The sequence below is a fragment of the Ovis canadensis genome, chromosome 1 (assembly GCF_042477335.2).
Source record: "Ovis canadensis isolate MfBH-ARS-UI-01 breed Bighorn chromosome 1, ARS-UI_OviCan_v2, whole genome shotgun sequence".
Classification (NCBI taxonomy): Eukaryota; Metazoa; Chordata; class Mammalia; order Artiodactyla; family Bovidae; genus Ovis; species Ovis canadensis.
Genome location: NC_091245.1, coordinates 171,142,793 through 171,161,585, shown reverse-complemented (window position 1 = coordinate 171,161,585; position 18,793 = coordinate 171,142,793).

The window sequence follows — 18,793 nt, the reverse complement described above, 5'->3', positions numbered from 1 at the left end:
CTTTTTATGTTATTATGAGATATAAAGACTTTTCAGGTACCTTATAGGCTATAATATGGAAACAACTACTTTTCTCTTTCTCTAATAACAGAAAATGGGTTTGAGTCATATGAATGAAAGTATTACAGATGAAAGAAAGCACAATGTGAGAAAATAGAAATGCAAATTTTGTAAGGAACTCCTTATTGCTAAAGATATACAGCAGAAAATGAACAATACTTCTTCCTAATCCCACCACCAGAGGGTAAAATGTGGAGAATATATAGACAGAATGAACACCAACAGCAGATTATTAGGAAACTAAAGTATGTTCAATACCAACATTCTCCAATCTTAGTTGACCTTTTAGAGACAGGACATAAGAAAATAGTATGTGATCTCCACTTATGATGTGGCGAGATTTAACTAATCAAAAAGTAATTATCAAAATATACAACTCATGAAGCTAATAGCAAAAAAAAAAAAAATCCAATAAAAAATGAGCAGAAGACCTAAAGAGACATTTCTCCAAAGATGTACAAATGGCCAATTAACACATGAAAAGATGCTCAACATCATTAATTATTAGAGAAATGTACATCAAAACTGCAATGAGGTATCACCTCACACCAGTCAAAATGGCCATCATCAAAAAAATCTACAATCAATAAATACTGGAGAGAGTATGAAGAAAAAGGAATCCTCCTACACTGCCAGTGGGAATGTAAATTGGAATAGCCACTATGAAGAACACTATGGTGGTTCATTAAAACACTAGAACTACTCTAGGACCCAGAAATGCCAGTCCTGGCATATACATGAAGAAAACTATAATTCCAAAAGATACATGCACCCCAGTATTTTCATGTATGCTAAATTGCTTCACACATGTCAAACTCTTTGCAACCCTATGGACTGTAGCCCACCAGGCTCCTCTGTCCATGGGATTCTCCAGGCAAGAATACTAGAGTGAGTTGCCCTTTCCTTCTACAGGGGATCTTCCTGACTCAGGGATGGAACCTACATCTCTTATCTCTTATGTCTCCTTCATAGGCAGGTGGGTTCTCTATCACTAGTGCCACCTGGGAAGCCCCAATGTTTGCTGTAGCACTATTGGCAATAGCTAAGACATGGAAACAACCTAAATGTCCATCAACAGAGAAATGGATAGAGAAGAGGTGACACATATATACAGTGGGATATTACTCAGTCATAAAAAGGAACAAAAATGTGCCATTTTGCAGAGATGTGGATGGACCTAAAATCTGTCATACGAAGTGAAGTAAGTCAGGAAGAGAAAAGCATATATCATATATAAATGCATATATATAGAATCTAGAAAAATGGTACAGATAAATATATATGCAAAACAGAAAGAGACACAGATGAATATATTTGCAAAACAGAAATAGAGACACAAATATGAAAACAAACATATGGCCAGCAAGGAAGGGGGAAAGGAGATGGGATGAATTGAGAGACTGAGTTTGACATATATACAATATCAACACTTTGTATAAAATGGATAACTAATGAGTACCTATTGTATTATAACACAGGGAATTCTACTCAATACTCTGTCATGGCCTAAATGGGAAGGAAAGTCAAAAAAGAGGATATGGGTATACATATAGCTGATTCATTTTGCTGTACAACAGAAACTCACACAACACTGTACAAAAGTATATTTCAATATATTTTTTAAATGATAAGCAGAAGTTATACATTAACCTAATGTTATGATGAACTTAGATAGTGTATTAAAAAGCAGAGAGACATTATTTTGCCAACAAAGGTCAGTCTAGTCAAAGCTGTGGTTTTTCCAGTAGACATGTATGGATGTGAGAGTTATATAAAGAAAGCTGAATGCCAAAGAACTGATGCTTTTGAAATCTGGTGTTGGAGAAGAGTCTTGAGAGTCCCTGGGATTGCAAGGAGATCCAACCAGTCCATCCTAAAGGAAATCAGTCCTGAATATTCATTGGAAGGACTGATGCTGAAGCTGAAACTCCAATACTTTGGCCACCTGATGCAAAGAACTGACTCATTTGAAAAGACCCTGATGCTGGGAAAGATTGAAGGTGGGAGAAGAAGGGGATGACAGAGGATGAGATGGTTGGATGGCATCACCGACTCAATGGACATGAGTTTGAGTAAACTCTGGGTGTTGTGATGTACAGAGAGGCTTGGTGTGCTGGAGTCCATGGAGCTGCAAAGAGAAGGACATGACTGAGCAACTGAACTGAACTGAAGGGAGCACATTTTTTTCCCCCATTAAGAATAACTCACCATGAAAGTTAGCAAATAAACACCCTTCAGTGCCCAAATTTGACCTTTAAGATGACAAGCCTCAGTCAGCAAGAAATGTGCTTGGAAATTGAGACATCTTTACACGAAGACACAGGGTACACATACATATCAATAAGTAGGAACAAGAGAAAAAGGTTAACGAGATCCTATGACATAATAGGTCATTTCAAATAATAAATAAATCAGGATTAATCACAATGAGCACTTGACTGTTAAGTTTTTCCTACCTTTTTTTAATTAAAAAAAAATCACTTTTTTCCTGCCTAGATTCTTTCCCATTATTTTATTTTACCCATTAAAAAAAAAATCACTTCCTTTTGCAATTGCTCACTCACCCTGCCTTCCCTCCTCCAGTCCTTCTATAGTGATAACAGAGCATGAAGAACTCCATGAAACAGACAAATCTATCTTTTCAGTGATCAGCTCTCTGTCAAGCACACTGATGCAGTAAATCTTTCAAAAGACAAATTTGTCAGTTGTTACTGAAACAGCATGTAAGTTCTACACTGGGTGACTCCACAAGAACACAAAGAGCTTGGGGAAAAGTTAAAATGTAAAGTTACCAATATGGGAAATGCATTAGAAAGAATCAGGTCAGAGAGGCAAAAACTCAATTATAATCCCCCAATTTGGGATGACAAAAACTTCAACTGACCCAAATTTCTTGGCTTCTACCATTAGCTACATTATATCTGAAACGAGTTGAAACTCCAGCTCTGCTGGAAGCCTAACACCTGCTCCCTCTTTTCCCCTTGGGTGGCTGCAGTAATTACCTGCCTCTACCTGCACCAGTTTAGGATCTGTGAAATGTTGGTCATGTAGAGTCAATCAGTTCCATGTTCTAAGGTGCCAAATGATCATCTGCTAGTCAGGATTGCAGCATTACTGGCAGGTGGACCTATTAGTTCATTTCATTTTTGAGTCTAGACGTCCCCCGATTTTTGCTATCCAGTTTGCATGTTTTCTACAGTATAAATGCACCCTATGGAAAGAATTATATTTTATCTGCACTCTACTTTCTAAATATGTACTTTTAAAACTATTTTTACACATGATTAGATTTTAGATATATTTTCAGTTTAGACTTTGAATATAGTTTCCACAGAACAAACACATACACAGTGGAGAATATTGCTCCTCTTATAAGCACATGATTGTGCCAACTCTGTAGCACATTTATTAGATTAACCATGGCAGACTTTAATTTATAGTTCAGATCTCTGCCATAAATCTGTCCTACTTAGGTAAAATCATGAACAAAGGGAGCTGCCAAGTTATAACATCACTGTATATCACTGTGAGCAAAATATCTAAGCAAAAATATAGATAGATAGATAGATAGATAGATAGATATAGATATAGATATAGATATAGATATAGATATAGATATATAGAGAGAAACTTTGTTTTCAGTTACAGACTGAAAATCCTTGCTTTTTCCTGTTCTCTCAACATCTTGACTGGTGGATAGAGTTGTTATTTCTCATCACAGGATATTTTCTATCCTTATACTAACAATGCAAGCCATTTTATTTTTTTTTAATCTAGAAAAAAGAAGTGGGCCCAATACCCTAGAATATAGCTGTGCATAAATAAGGATAAACTGATAGAAAAATTCAAGTTGAAGAGTAGAAAGTTTACAGAGTTCATATTATGTCACCTGAAAATTTTTTTTTGTAAAAGACACAGTAATTGAGTCTGTTGAGGAAGCAAAAAGAATTGCAGTTGAATTTAGCTGATCAAGAAAATAGCAATTCATACAGGCATTTGACAAAAGGAGAAACACATGAAGTTGATCATGAGTTGTTAGTTTTACAGACGTAACTATTGTTTGAAGCTCAAGCCTTTAGCCAAAGAACCTATATTACACCAGTTAATTATTCATGATTAGGTTTATTCAAGTCACCAGTACACCTTTGCATCCATCCCTGGAGCCTGATTATGGATAGACAGAGACCTGCTAAAGAGATGTAGGGGAAAGAACTCACCCACTGAGGAATATTCAATATGTGTCTAATACTGTGCTAGGGACTTTATATTGTCAGTTTAACAACTCTTTAAAATTGATAGAATGTTATACAATAAACTGAGGTCCAGAGCAAGAAATTAGCCCAGGTTTGCTCTTCTAATATAGTAAGACATTTTTAAAGCAATTAAAAAATGTGAAAATGTATGAAATTACACAGATAGACACACAGCAGAAAGAAATAGTAGAGAATGAGGCCTATTGAGAGATATCCAATGGATACCCAATATCCCATATCTTTAATATAATGTACTTTAAAAAGTTATTAGAAAAATATTTCATAAGAGATTCCTCCCATTAAAGAAAAAAAAAAAAAAAAACAGCTGCTTAGGTGTCATGTGAACTTAACCCCCTTAGGGTTGAATGTTTTAATTTATAGAAGAGGAAGAACAAGCCTCATTTACTGAGGCCTTTTGTGCATGTGCCTGTTTAGTTGCTCAGTTGTTTCTGACTCTGTGCAACCCCATGGGCTGTAGCTGGCCAGTCTCCTCTGGCCATGGGTTTCTCCAGGCAAGAATATTGATGTGGGTTGCCATTTCCTCCTCCAGGGGATCTTCATTATCCACGGATCAAACTTGTGTTTCTTTCCTGCACTGGCAGGTGGTTTCTATACCACAAGCATCACCTGGGAAGCCTGAGGCATTTTATGAGGGATAGCTAATTAATACATTTTACTTTAAGCATTCAAAGTGTTTACTGATTAAGTGCCCTCAAATATAAGCAGCTAAATAAAATTTTAAATATTTCATTAAATTGGAAAACTTTTACTAAAAACTAAATATATTAGTACTTTCAGATTGTGTTTATATAAATTATTTTGATATTTTAATACCTCTATTCTCTCACATTATTAATCTCAATACTGAGTATAGATGAAGAATGTAATTACTAAAAATGTAAGTAAAACCTTAAATATTATGTTTTACTATCACATATATATATATAACATAATAAAATATTATAGATCGTAATATCATCTATATAGTTTTGGTATGGATTGAATGTTTGCACCCCTCCTGCTTGCCCGTCCCAATCTATAGTTGAAACCCTACCTATGAATGTGATGGTATTAGGAGGTCGGACTTTTGGAAGTAAATTAAAATCTGTGTGTGCTTAGTCATTCAGTCGTGTCTGACTCTTTGCAACCCCATGGACTGCAGCCTGCCAGGCTCTTCTGTCCATGGGGATTCTTGAGGCCAGAATACTGGAGTGGGTCACCATGCACTCTGCCAGGGTATCTTCCCAATTCAGGGAATGAACCCAGGTCTCCTGCATTGCAGGGGGATACTTTACCAGCTAAGCCACAGAGAAGCCCAAATTAGGATCAAATGAGGTCATAAGGGTGGAGCTCTAGTAATGAGGTTAGTGCTCTTAGAGTTACGGGAGAGCATGTGACTCTCTGCTCTCAGTGAAATTACAATGAGAAGCTGGCAACCTGCAATTGGAAAGTGAACGCTGATCTTGGACTCTCACCCTTCAGAACTGTGAAGAATAAATATCTATTCTTCTTAAGCTATGATTCTGTTATAGCCATCCAAATTGACTGACACATTTTATATTCTTATCTATTCATATAAGAAATAAATGCACTATGTATTAACTTTGTGAAACAGCTGTTACTTTAAACAAATGTTTTAAGTTTCATTAATTGAAAAAGTTATTGAGTAATTTTTGTATTACAAATGCTGTCATACAGAGATTGATAATTATAATACCTGTTTTTAAGGTGCTCACTGTTTAGCTTCTACTAAGACAAACACAAAAATAACATTTGGTGTAAGCTGAGAAATGTGACTAATAGAACTTTTGGAATATCTTATTCCAAAAGCAAAAGCAAAATAATTTACTTAAAGCATTCTGAATCAATGAGATGTAGGAAACAACGCGAATAGAGCTGAGTGAGAGTATATAAGAGCTTCCCAGATGGCACAGTGGTAAAGAATCTGCCTGCCTGTGCAGGTGACACAGGAGAGGTGGGTTCCATCCCTGGGTCAGAAAAATCCCCTGGAATAGGAAATGCAACCCACTCCAGTATTGTTTCCAAACTTTGCTGCTGCAAAGGTGGTACACTCAATACGCCAGCAAATTTGGAAAACTCAGCAGTGGCCACAGGAAAAGGTCAGTTTTCATTTCAATCCCAAAGAAAGGCAATGCCAAAGAATGTTCAAACTACCACACAGATGCACTCATCTCACTTGCTAGCAAAATAATACTCAAAATTATCCAAGCCAGGCTTCAACATTACATGAATCGTTCCTTCCAGTTGTTCAAGCTCAATTTAGGAAAGGTTGAGGAGCCAGAGATCAAATTACCAACTTCCATTGGATCATAGAAAAAGCAAGAGAGTTCCAGAAAAACATCTACTTCCGCTTTATTGACTATGCCAAAGCCTTTGACTGTGTGGGTGGATCACAAAAGTTTCTCTCCACAGTCCCTCTAAAACTGAGGTCTGTGGCGGGGCTGAAATCTTAAATCCCCTAACCACACGGATGGTTTCCCTGGAAACCTGTCTCCATCTTGTGGCTATTTAAGGACTTTATAAAAAATAGATGTATTAGCATAAATGATTGAAAGGAGCTTTTATGAATATCAAAAGACAATTCATTAACCCTTATTGCTATGGTGCAATTTCAGGAACTGAGGACAAAATAGAAAACATTTTAACAAAGATACCCGTATGGTTCTTATCATTTAGGAAATTACAAGGGTTAGGAAATGCTCCCAGTAATGGGGATGAAGATGAAATACATACATACATATTTTAAATTTTAAATATCAGTCTGGAAACCTGCTTTCTCAAATCTTGACTGTTTGTAGAACCAGAATGTAGTCTTTTTCTTCTCAGTCAAGAGTCTTCCACAAGCTTTATTTACACAGTTTTCTATTTCTTTTTTATGCCTCCTGACTTGAAATAGCAAATGCCCTGAGGGGCAAAAAATGTAATAAATGTAGAGTTCACCTCTATATATGGTCATCACTTGGTATCTGCAGGCATTTGTCCCAGGACCCCCTGCAGATACCAACATCTGAGGATATTGAAGTCTCTATGTAAAATAACATAGTGCTTGCATGTCAAGTCTCTTCAGCCATGTCCAACTCTGTGAGACCCTATGAACTGCAACTCACTAGGCTCCTCTGTCCATGGGATTCTCCAGGCAAGAATACTGGAGTGGGTTACCATGCCCTTGTCTAAGGGAATCTTCCAGACCCAGGGATCGAATCCCACATCCTACATCTCCTGCATTGGCAGATGGGTTCTTTACCACTAGTGCCACCTGGGATAGCCTAGTGCTATTTGCATATAACCTATGCACATCCTCCCTTATAAATTCTTTCTCAATTACTTACAATACCTAATGCAATGTAAATAGTTCCCTGCAAGCAGCAAATTCAGGTTTTGATTTTGGAACTTTCTGTATTTTTTTTTCCCAAATAATTTCAAGCATCTATTAAATGCATAGGTGCAGAGCCAGTTCACATAGAAGGTCTAGTGTATTTCACCTCTTAGCCCTTTAAGACTAATGGGCTTGATTAGTTTCCAAATCACTTCTTTTTACTTTTTTCAAATGTATGTCATTATTTTAAGTGAAATTACAAACTACTTCCTCACACCAGAATATAGACTTTCCATAAATACATATATGGCAAATTTTGATTTTTTTCCTGATAAAACAAAAAGCTTTTAGTCATGCTAAAAAGTGTGTGTTTCATTGACAAGTAAATTACAACCATGCATATCATACTTGGCTTTGAAATGAATTGCATATTAAAATGTAAGTTGGATGTGCTATTTCAGTCAACACTAGATAAAACTTTCTGACATGATGTTTTGATATCTAAAATTTTAATAAATAATAACAGTATGTAAAAGTTTTTAAAATCAGGATAAAAGACAAATTATATTTGATATGATTCTTAATATGACTGGGTTTAAAACTTCCATTTACTATTTGTTTTCTATTTGCCCATATATCTTCTCTGGTTGCTTTGCTATTTATAGTATACGTTCGTAGCTTTACCTAGTCTATCTTCGAGGGATATTCTACTTCAGTGTTAGTACTAACAGCTTAGAACACTGTACTTCCATTTCTCTTCTCCTGACATTTATATTATTATTGTTTTACTTTTGATATATTATGAATCCCACAATACATTGTCATTTTTATTTAAATAATTGGAGTTTTTAAAATATTTAAATATTTATTTTTTAAAAAGTCTTTTATGCTTAACAGTATGATAATCAATATCAGGTGGCCTTAAACCTGAAACTGGTCAGGACCCTTCTGGGATAGACATTCTCTCCATGACCTCCTAGCTGAATACTCCCCACCTCTTGTTTGTAGAAAAGTTTTAGCCTACTTGTCGTTCAGTTGCTCGGCTGTGTCCATCTCTTTGCGACCTCATGGACTGCAGCACACCAGGCTTCCCTGTCATTCACTATCTCCCAGAGTTTCCTCAAACTCATGTCCATTGAGTTGGTGATGCCATCTAACTATCTATCCTCTGTTGCCCCCTTTTCCTCCTGCTCTTAATCTTTTCCAGCATTAGGGTCTTTGCATCAAGTGGCCAAAGAATTGGAGTTTCAACTTTAGCATCAGTGGTGGTGGTTTAGTTGCTCAGTTGTGTCCGACCCTTTGTGACCCGATGGACTGTAGATCATCAGGCTCCTCTGTCCATGGGATTTTCCAGTCAAGAATACTGGAGTGGGTTGTCATTTCCTTCTCCAGAAGATCTTCCTGGCCCAGGGACAGCACACACATCTCTTGTGTCTGCTGCTTTGGCAGGCATATTCTTTAATGGACTGAGCCATGAGAGAAGCCTTGAACATCATTCTTTCCAGTGAATATTCAGGATCGATTCCCTTTAGGATTGACTGGTTTGATATCCTTGCTGTCCAAGGGACTCTCAAGAATCTTCTCCAGTACCACAGTACAAAATCATCAGTTCTTTGGTGATCAACCTTCTTTATGGTCCAACTCTTACATCTATACATGACTACTGGAAAAATCATAGATTTGATTATATGGACCTTTGTGAGCAAAATGATGTCTTTGCTTTTTTAATAAGCTGTCTAGGTTTGTCATAGCTTTTCTTTCAAGAAGCAAGTGTCCTTTAATTTCACAGATGCAGTCAATATCTTCAGTGATTTTGGAGCTCAGGAAAATAAAGTCTGTTACTATTTCCATTTTTTCCCAATCTATTTGCAAAGAAGTGATGGCGCTGGATGCAATAACCTTCATTTTTTGAATGTCAAGTTCTAAACCAGCTTTTCTCACTCTCCTCTTTCACCTTCATCAAAAGACTCCTCAGTTCCTCTTCACTTTCTGCCATAAGGGTGGTGTCATCTGCAGGTCTGAGGTTATTGGTATTTCTCCAGGCAATCATGATTCCAGCTTGTTGCTCATCCAGCCCAGCATTTCTCATGATGTACTCTGTATATAAGTTAAATGAGCAGGGTGACAATATACAGCCTTGATGTACTCCTTTCCCTATTTTGAACCAGTCTGTTTTTCCATGTCAGGTTCTAACTGTTGCTTCTCGATCTACATACAGATTTCTCAGGAGGTAGGTTAAGTGGTCTAATATTGCCATCCTTTAAAGAATTTTCCACAGTTTGTTGTGATCCACAGTCAAAAGCTTTAGCATAGTCAATGAAGCAGAAGTAGATTTTTTTTTTTCTGGAATTCCTTTGCTTTTTCTATGAGCCAAAGGATGTTGGCAATTTGACATCTGATTCTTCTGCCCTTTTTAAATCCAGCTTGTATATCTGGAAGTTCTCAGTTCGTGTTGTTGAAGCCTGGCTTGAAGGACTTTGAGCATTACCTTGCTAGCATGTGAAAAGAGTGCAACTGTGCAATAGTTTGGATATACTTTGGCATTCCCTTCTTTGGGATTGGAATGAAAACTGACCTTTTCAAGTCTTATGGCCATTTCTGAGTTTTCCAAATTTGGTAGCATATTTCACAGCATCATCTTTTTTGACTTGTAATAACACATCTGGAATCCCATCACCTTCACTAGCTTTGTCTGTAGTGATGCTTCCTAAGGCCCACTTAACTTCACACTCCAGGATGTCTGGCTCTAGGTGAGTGATCACACCATCACGGCTGTCCAGGTCATTAAGATCTTTTTTGTATAGTTCTTCTATGTATTCTTGCCACCTCTTCTTAATATCTTCAGCTTCTGTTCGTTCCATACAATTTCTGTCCTTTATTGTGCCCATCTTTGAATGAAATGTTCCCTTAGTATCTCTAATTTTCTTGAAGATATCTCTAGGCCTCCTAGGCCTTCCTCAAATCCCAAAGAAATCATCAGAAAAATGAGAAAAAAAATGCACAAGCAGAGAAAAACAGTCAAGTAAGATAAAATAATAATAGTTTACCCATAAAACAATGTCAAGGACCTTTAGTTCCTCTTCAAAGCATATCCTTGGGTTGTTTTCTAGATAAATTAAAACTTCTACCATTTGGAAGAAGTTAACCACATGCTGATCACAAGCACATAGTCCCTATACCAATTAGAATCAGAAAGTTGGTAATGTTAACTCTTAAAATACCACCTGTTACCTCACCACCAAACAATCAGAAGAATGTTTACGAGCTGGTCAGGCAACCCACAACCTTCATCCCTAATATTGCCTTAAAAATCCCTTCCCTGAAAGCCATTGGGGATTTTGGCCCTTTTGAGCATGAACTACCCATTCCCCATGTTTAGCCCCACATTGTCCCTTGTAATAAGCCCTGTACTTTCCTTCACTACAACCCCGTGTCAGTAGATTGGTTTTACTGCAAGTGGTATTGGAGAAGACTCTTGAGAGTCCCTTGGACTGCAAAGAGATCCAACCAGTCCATTCTGAAGGAGATCAGCCCTGGGATTTCTTTGGAGGGAATGATGCTAAAGCTGAAACTCCAGTACTCTGGCCACCTCATGAGAAGAGTTGACTCACTGGAAAAGACTGTAATGCTGCAAGGGATTGGAAGCAGGAGGAGAAGGGGACGACAGAGGATGAGTTGGCTGGATGGCATCACTGACTCGATGGACGTGAATCTGAGTGGACTCCGAGAGTTGATGATGGACAGGGAGGCCTGGCGTGCTGCAATTCATGGGGTCGCAGAGTTGGACACGACTGAGCAACTGAACTGAACTGAACTGAGGCAAGCGAACCCAAGATAGCTTCAGTAATATTTTCTTTTGTAAGAAAACTTTTTTTTGGTATTATTTTAATTCTTTGACATTTCTTACAATGCGGTTAATCTTTTCAGCCCTTACATATCTTAAAATATCAAATAATAGGTTGATTTTGTTTTGTTTTTCCTCAAGTACTTTAAAGATGTTGCTCCACTGCCTTCTTGCTTTCACTGTTTTTGATAATGGAATTAAAACTTTGTATTTAAAGCTAAACTTATATAATTAAATTATAGCTAAAGTTCTAGTACCTTTGTCAATGGCTTGTGTTTTTTTCAAACTTTGGACAAACATTGCATTAAAATCAAGTCTATATTTGGATACCAATATTTATTCAGTAAAAATTAGTCAAACACATTTAAAAATAATATCCTCTATGAACAGAAAGAATTAAGATCCTGCAAATACTCCAAATGTCAAATAAATAATAGCAAGGTCTAGTACAACTTTCACAGAATCAAGTCTACAGTAAGTAAAGTAAAGTTATTCTATAAAAATATTGCCTGTAAAATCAGAGTCTTAAGATTTTTCTTGTTTTCTCTATAAATTGAGAATGGCTATTGACAAATAGCCTGGGAGGGAAAAAGTTAAGGAATCAATCCTCTTAAATGTAGCTGACCTTCATCACAGACAAAATAAAAATTCTCAAAAGTAGGAAATTTTAGATTTCCTTTATATAGTCAAATTCTTCTCATTTTTGTTAACTGAAAGATAAGTTGAAACTTGTTAAAATGGTTACTATTAAAAGAAAACTAATGAATAAGAAGTGACCATTTTCCCATATTTTGCCTCTATAAACCTTAAAGATTTTTTCCTCATATCAAGTTAAAATCTGCTTTTTCCTTTCCTTCCCAGTAACTTCTTTCTATTAACCTCATTTCAATCTTCTGCTACACAGAAGATTTCACTACTTGACTGGTCTCAGTATGAGCTGGCAGTTGCTCCCTTTCTCAAAATGATGTTCTCTGGTCTTTTCACAAAAGCTAAAATATCATTTTAGATGATAGATAGATAGATGTAGTTCTTAAAGAGGGCACTATTGAAATTTGGGGAGAGATAGTTCTTAACTGTATGGAATTCACCAATGTAATGCCAGATACTTAGCATTCTTGCTCCTTTTCTTAAATTCCAAGTGACATTTATCGTGACAACAAAACAGCCCTCATGCATTTCTAAACATCCCCTGGGTTTGGTATATTTATGATTGAAACCACAAGCATCGTTAGCCTATTAACACTTTTCTGAATGAATTCCAGCTTTTCACAAAACTAATGTCTTCCTAGAACTGAGTAAAATATAAGTTACAGAACATAGGGGAATTATCCTTTTATTTTTTCTTCTGGATACTATATCTATGTCATTGAGTCAAACTTTTTACATTCTATTTTAAAACATATTGATCTCATAGTCAATTTAATTTCCAAGGTCATTTTTACATGTGCTATTGTTAAGTCTTATAGCTCCAACTTTTGGTATAGGTGATTGCACCAAAGAGCAAGGGTTTTATATTTAGTCCCACTACATGTTTTTTGGACAAATTGCTCAACTTTTTCAAACTTTTGAGGACATCATGTTGTCACACAGATTACTGCTTAGTGTTTATCACAAGTCTACCTCTATTCCAATACATAGGTTTTTTATTTGATGTTTCCCATCAAAATTTTCATGGAAATTATCTGATAACCTAGCCTACTTAACTAGAGATACTCTATTTTCTTCTTAGCAGTATAAGCTATAATTATTTTGTATGTTTTGTTTATGTCCCTCACATGTTGATGTTAGCTCTCTGAAGGCAGACATTTTTCCTTAATCAGTGTTTGACCCTTAGCGTGCAGCAAATGATTAGTCCACACTTGTTGCCTAGAGAGATTTTTCATCCAATATATGAGATCTTCTTACAAGTTTATTCATGTAAGAAAAAAACTGTCCCAATAATTCATGGAAACCAAAGGCAGATCACTGTAGTTGTTTGAAAATGTCAGGCAAAACTAACTTGTTAGAATAATTTGGGTATGGCAGTTCATCAGTTTGGAATTCAACTGTCTATAATATTAGTGCTAAACATCTGATATTTTCCTGGCTGTCAACTTTTTAAGTAAATCATAGAAAAATATTTAAACAAGCAATTTGCTTTTGCTAACAAAATAAAGGTCGAAGTGGCATGTGTTCCTTCTGAGTAGAAATTTAAAGCATCAGTATTTGCTGCATTCTCTTCCTCTTTAATGATACTCTACAAAACAAATAACTAGATGGAACACTGTCAGTCTTAGTCTCTGACTACACTAGACAGTGAACCTTTCCAACCCAAGTCAGAATGTGTAGCTTAAGTAAGAAACACATTATTGGGAAGCAACTACCTTGTAGTTGTTTTGTCCTAGAGTATATTTTCATGGGATTTATATGGGAACACTCCAGGATAATGTAAGTAGTAAATAAGTTTCCTCTACAGAGAAACTGGGCAGATTTGCTTGTAATTGCTTTTTATAATAATGGGGTTTTTCTAAGCTCAGGTTTCCTCATTTGGCATAGACCCATTGTGTATGCTGAGTAGACCTGAGACACTTGTCGTCATCTTCTCAGGACTTGCAGAGAAAGAGTAACTGATACAAACTTAGCTCATGCAGTCTCTTGTGCTTTGAGTAGTAAATACCTTGCCTCTAACCCAGGAATCTTGTGTGTTCTGCCAGCATATGTGAAAATGTTATAGTTTACTTCATTAGCTTGATAAAAAGGTAAAATCTCAGGCCCTTCATGGTTCTCTATTTTTGTCTTATTTTAAGATATCGTGATTTGGGAGGAGTCATTTGTTACTGTAAAATAACCTGAAGTATTCTAATGCACTAACCATTGATATCTCCTTTAGCATTTATGTTCATCTTTATAACATTAGTTTGGGCTTTGTTAGCAGTATTACAAGTTAAGGATAGATGAGACAAATGATCAGAGAAATGTTCCAGGATGCATTAGAACATGGAAATTGGGATGCAGCCCCTAGGCTACAGTATTGATCAAGATTGTGGTCTGTTACGTATAAACTTACATTTTGTAATTGAAGGAACCAAAGATATCAGTAACTTCTTGAGCAATCCAGATTATTAGAAAACATTTGAGTTGTATATTAGATATATGAAAGGTAATAAGAGATATTACAGACATAAGATTTTAAATATAAGAAAATGGAAGTTCAGATATTAAATGACTTTGACAGTAATCAGGCAGTTATTAAATGACTCAGATCTACTAGCCAAGTTACCCAGTTACTCATCATGGTTGATTTCCCTTAATATACTACTGTCTTTATTCCTTTACATAGTTCCCTCATTCGCCCATTCAATGAGTGTTCTCTTGTTGAGTACATTCTATGGGCCAAATAGTATACACAGTAACAAAGACACAGTTTCATCATTATGAAGTTTCAGTCATTGGTCTATAAATTGGAGACATATTTCTATAGATGGGGTCCAAAAACCTTTACAATAATACCATGTAATTGATTAGACCAGAAACTAATTCTTAAGGGACTTTCTAGTTGGAGGTTGTTATGTAAACTTACAGTCTTCTATTTACCCTAATTATGAGAATACAACATTGTTTAGACTTCCTTGGGTTTCATAGAGAATGTAATTCATATAGTGCTTTATATTAAAAAAGCCATGTGTTAGTTTATTTACATATTAATTGTAACACATAGTCAATACACAACAGAAAAAAGATCATGAGTATCATTGTCAGACGAACCAGAAGTAAATAGAGTACAGATATCTATACTGCAGACTTGAACATTTACCTACCCTCTTGAAAGTTTTTCATCAGGAAATGGAGATACTTAATCAGCTTGATAATATACAACTTTTGGCACATTCTAAAACAGAATACATATTGATTATCTTTTATTTTTATGAAGCCACTTTTGAATGAAGAAAAGCAAATGTTCCTTATATAGTCAACATGTATTCAGTACATGGGCTACCTTGCAATTGTACAGCCAGTTATGGTTCCCAGCTTCACAAGATTTATTTCACTTGATCTTCACAACAAAAATTGTGATGTTCGAATAATAAGCTTATAACAAAAGTCCAAAATATCTATAACAAATTTCCTGTGTGGAATTATAAATTTGCTGTAGAATATAACTTATCAAGCATGACATAAATATGACATAAAGTAGAACAAGGGAACTTATATAAACAAAGAAACCCGGAGGTCCAGAAGAGGGTGACATCATATCCTATTTAGCCACAAAGATTTTAAGAAAGAGGGTGGATAACACTATCATTCTACAACACAGAGAGCTAGAGATAATATGTAGTTTTTGTTTGTGAGGTTGTCTACAAATCCTAGAAGTCATGTATATCCTGAGTGACTGAGAATTTAGTTAATATAACTATTCTGTAATATAATGTAAACCTCAGCTTTTAAACTTCATCTCACAGTTCTGTGTTACTGAACTAAATACAACAATAAATGTAATCCATATACTGCTCTCTGTGGCCAAACAGGTGCAGAAATGTTTGAAAGTCTTCTCAGGAAGGAATGTATGGTTTGTGCTGCCTCAGTTCAGTTCAGTTCACTTCAGTCGCTCAGTCGTGTCACACTCTTTGTGACCCCATGAATCGCAGCACACCAGGCCTCCCTGTCCATCACCAACTCCCACAGTTCACTCAAACTCACATGCATCAAGTCAGTGATGCCATCCAGCCATCTCATCCTCTGTCTTCCCCTTCTCCTCCTGCCCCCAATCCCTCCCATCATCAGAGTCTTTTCCAATGTGTCAACTCTTTGCATGAGGTGGCCAAAGAATTGGAGTTTCAGCTTCAGCATCAGTGAACACCCAGGACTGATCTCCTTTAGGATAGACTAGTTGGATCTTCTTGCAGTCCAAAGAACTCTCAAGAGCCTTGTCCAACACCACAATTCAAAAGCATCAATTCTTCAGCGCTCAGCTTTCTTCACAGTCCAAATTTCACATCCATACATGACCACTGGAAAAATCATAGCTTTGACTAGATAGACATTTGTTGGCAAAGTAATGTCTCTGCTTTTTAATATGCTATCTAGGATGGTCATAACTTTCCTTCCAAGGAGTAAGTGCCTTTTAATTTCATGGCTGCAATCACCATCTGCATTCATTTTGGAGCCCCCCAAAAGAAAGCCTGTCACTGTTTCCAGTGCTTCCTCATCTATTTGCCATGAAGTGATGGGACCAGATGCCGTGATCTTAGTTTTCTGAATGTTGAGTTTTAAGCCAACTTTTTCCCTCTCTTTCACTTTCATCAAGAGGCTTTTTAGTTCCTCTTCTGGCATTAAAGTGTTATTATCCATGTATCTGAGAGCACAAAGAGTATAATACAGAAAGGACTTTTGAGGAAGTAAAATTAGTTTTTAAAAAGATATTGAAATTATATGTGCACATATTTGTATTGTGTAGATATTATAAACAGGTAAATAAGTACATCCTAATTCTTAGTTCTTTATAAACATGGTGATGCTGGAATATTACTAGGTATCCTGGAGTTATCTACACTCTTGGAATTAGTTTGGGAAGATTGCCTAAAAGGGATAAAGTGTGGGCAGAGGTATTTCAATCATCTTTAGAAATTCCAGTATGAATTTGGCTTAAATGATTTGATTGATTTCTTAAAAATGTCCTTGCCAACGTCAAGCTAGTTGGAGAGATTGTACTATATTTGTACCATCCTTGCATTTCCTAACTGGATCAGGAAAAAGACAAGGCAGATTATTTTGTCATTAAATTTCAGATAAGGAAATTATGATGAAAGTCAGTATTCTTTAAAAAAAAAAAAATAGTTGATGCGAAAGGGCAAACCTATGAATCTACCCAGCTGTAGAATCCTTCAGGGATGAAAGACCAAAAGAATGTGGTTCTGATAGCATATTTGCCATTGATGTGAATAATAATCTCTTTATCCCTGGAGACTACTTTCATTGCAGATATTATCATTGAAAAAGGGCTTTAATTCAGACATGTCTAATTACACTATAGGTTAATTCTATTAACTAGAAAATCTCCAAAGGACTTTAACATTTCTGACTATTAAATGTTTGAGTGGTCTAACCACATTGCTAATGATTGCCTTTCATTACACAGAGAAACTATTTGATAAATTTGCTCTTCCTTCTAGAACCCTGGGAGGAAGACTTGATTTTGAGGGCAAAGATAATTTATTGCAATTATCTTTAATGCATGATAAAGATGCTAGTATTATGTATAGTCTGTGTTTTTCCCAATGATTGCTTCTTTTGCTATTGTCATTCTCCTGTGTAGGCATAAAGAGCCTATTATTAGTAATAAAACAAATAATGATAAAATAAATGCTCTTCCTTACTCATAAGTATAGGAAAGGCTCATTTGCAGTATTGATGGAGTCAGAAAGTTTTCTTTCATTTAGGCCATCCTGTTATACTAGACAATTACTAATGTGCCCGAATGTGGTTATTTTTCTTTTTCAACATTTCAGCATTGGTCTAGACACATTAGAACAATTAAACAGTTAAGATTCATTATAGTTGTTTGTTATGGCTCTGCCTGAGCACTTAACGAACCTTTATTTTCATGTCGAAGAATGTTATATCCCATTTCTATTCCTCTTCTCACAACTTTGGAAATATCCTATTCATCATTTAATTCAGTGTTTTTAGTCAGTACTAAATTAGATTTCAGGACAGTGCAAACCACTGGAGAGAAAAATGCCAATAAAAAATAGTGCCTTATATTCACAGATTTACAACTTTTTGAATGAAGTAGGCTTGAACACAGATAATTCTGATGTGGAAGCCTGGAATATTCTCAGATGCAGCTGACTATTTGAGGTTGCCCTGAAATTGGAACCTAAGTATTTGTAGCTAGTTTCAGGAAAAACAAATCAGTTCAAAATAAGGAAGAGTTAGAAACACTCATTGTATGGGGTTACATGACCACAGTATCTGAGATGCAGATTGGGCAAAATTTGAAAGATTTCATGTAAAGTCATGACTTTGCCCTGTATGTACAAGAGGGGATCTGTAGAAATGATAAGCAACTGCAAGTTGGAAATAGGAAAGTATAATATTTAAGACTGAAGGGTCAAATGATAAGTTTAACAAGGTAGAAATAGGATGTAACATAGGATATAGGCTGGTAATTACAGAGAAACCACAAGGGAATCTTTAAAGGTGATTAATGGTAGCTGCTTTAAAGAGAAGAAGGACAATGAGAAAAAATAGAAAAGAAATGAAGGGAGATAATAAATAGGCTTTCCACTAAAGAAACATGGAATTATTGAAAACCATTTA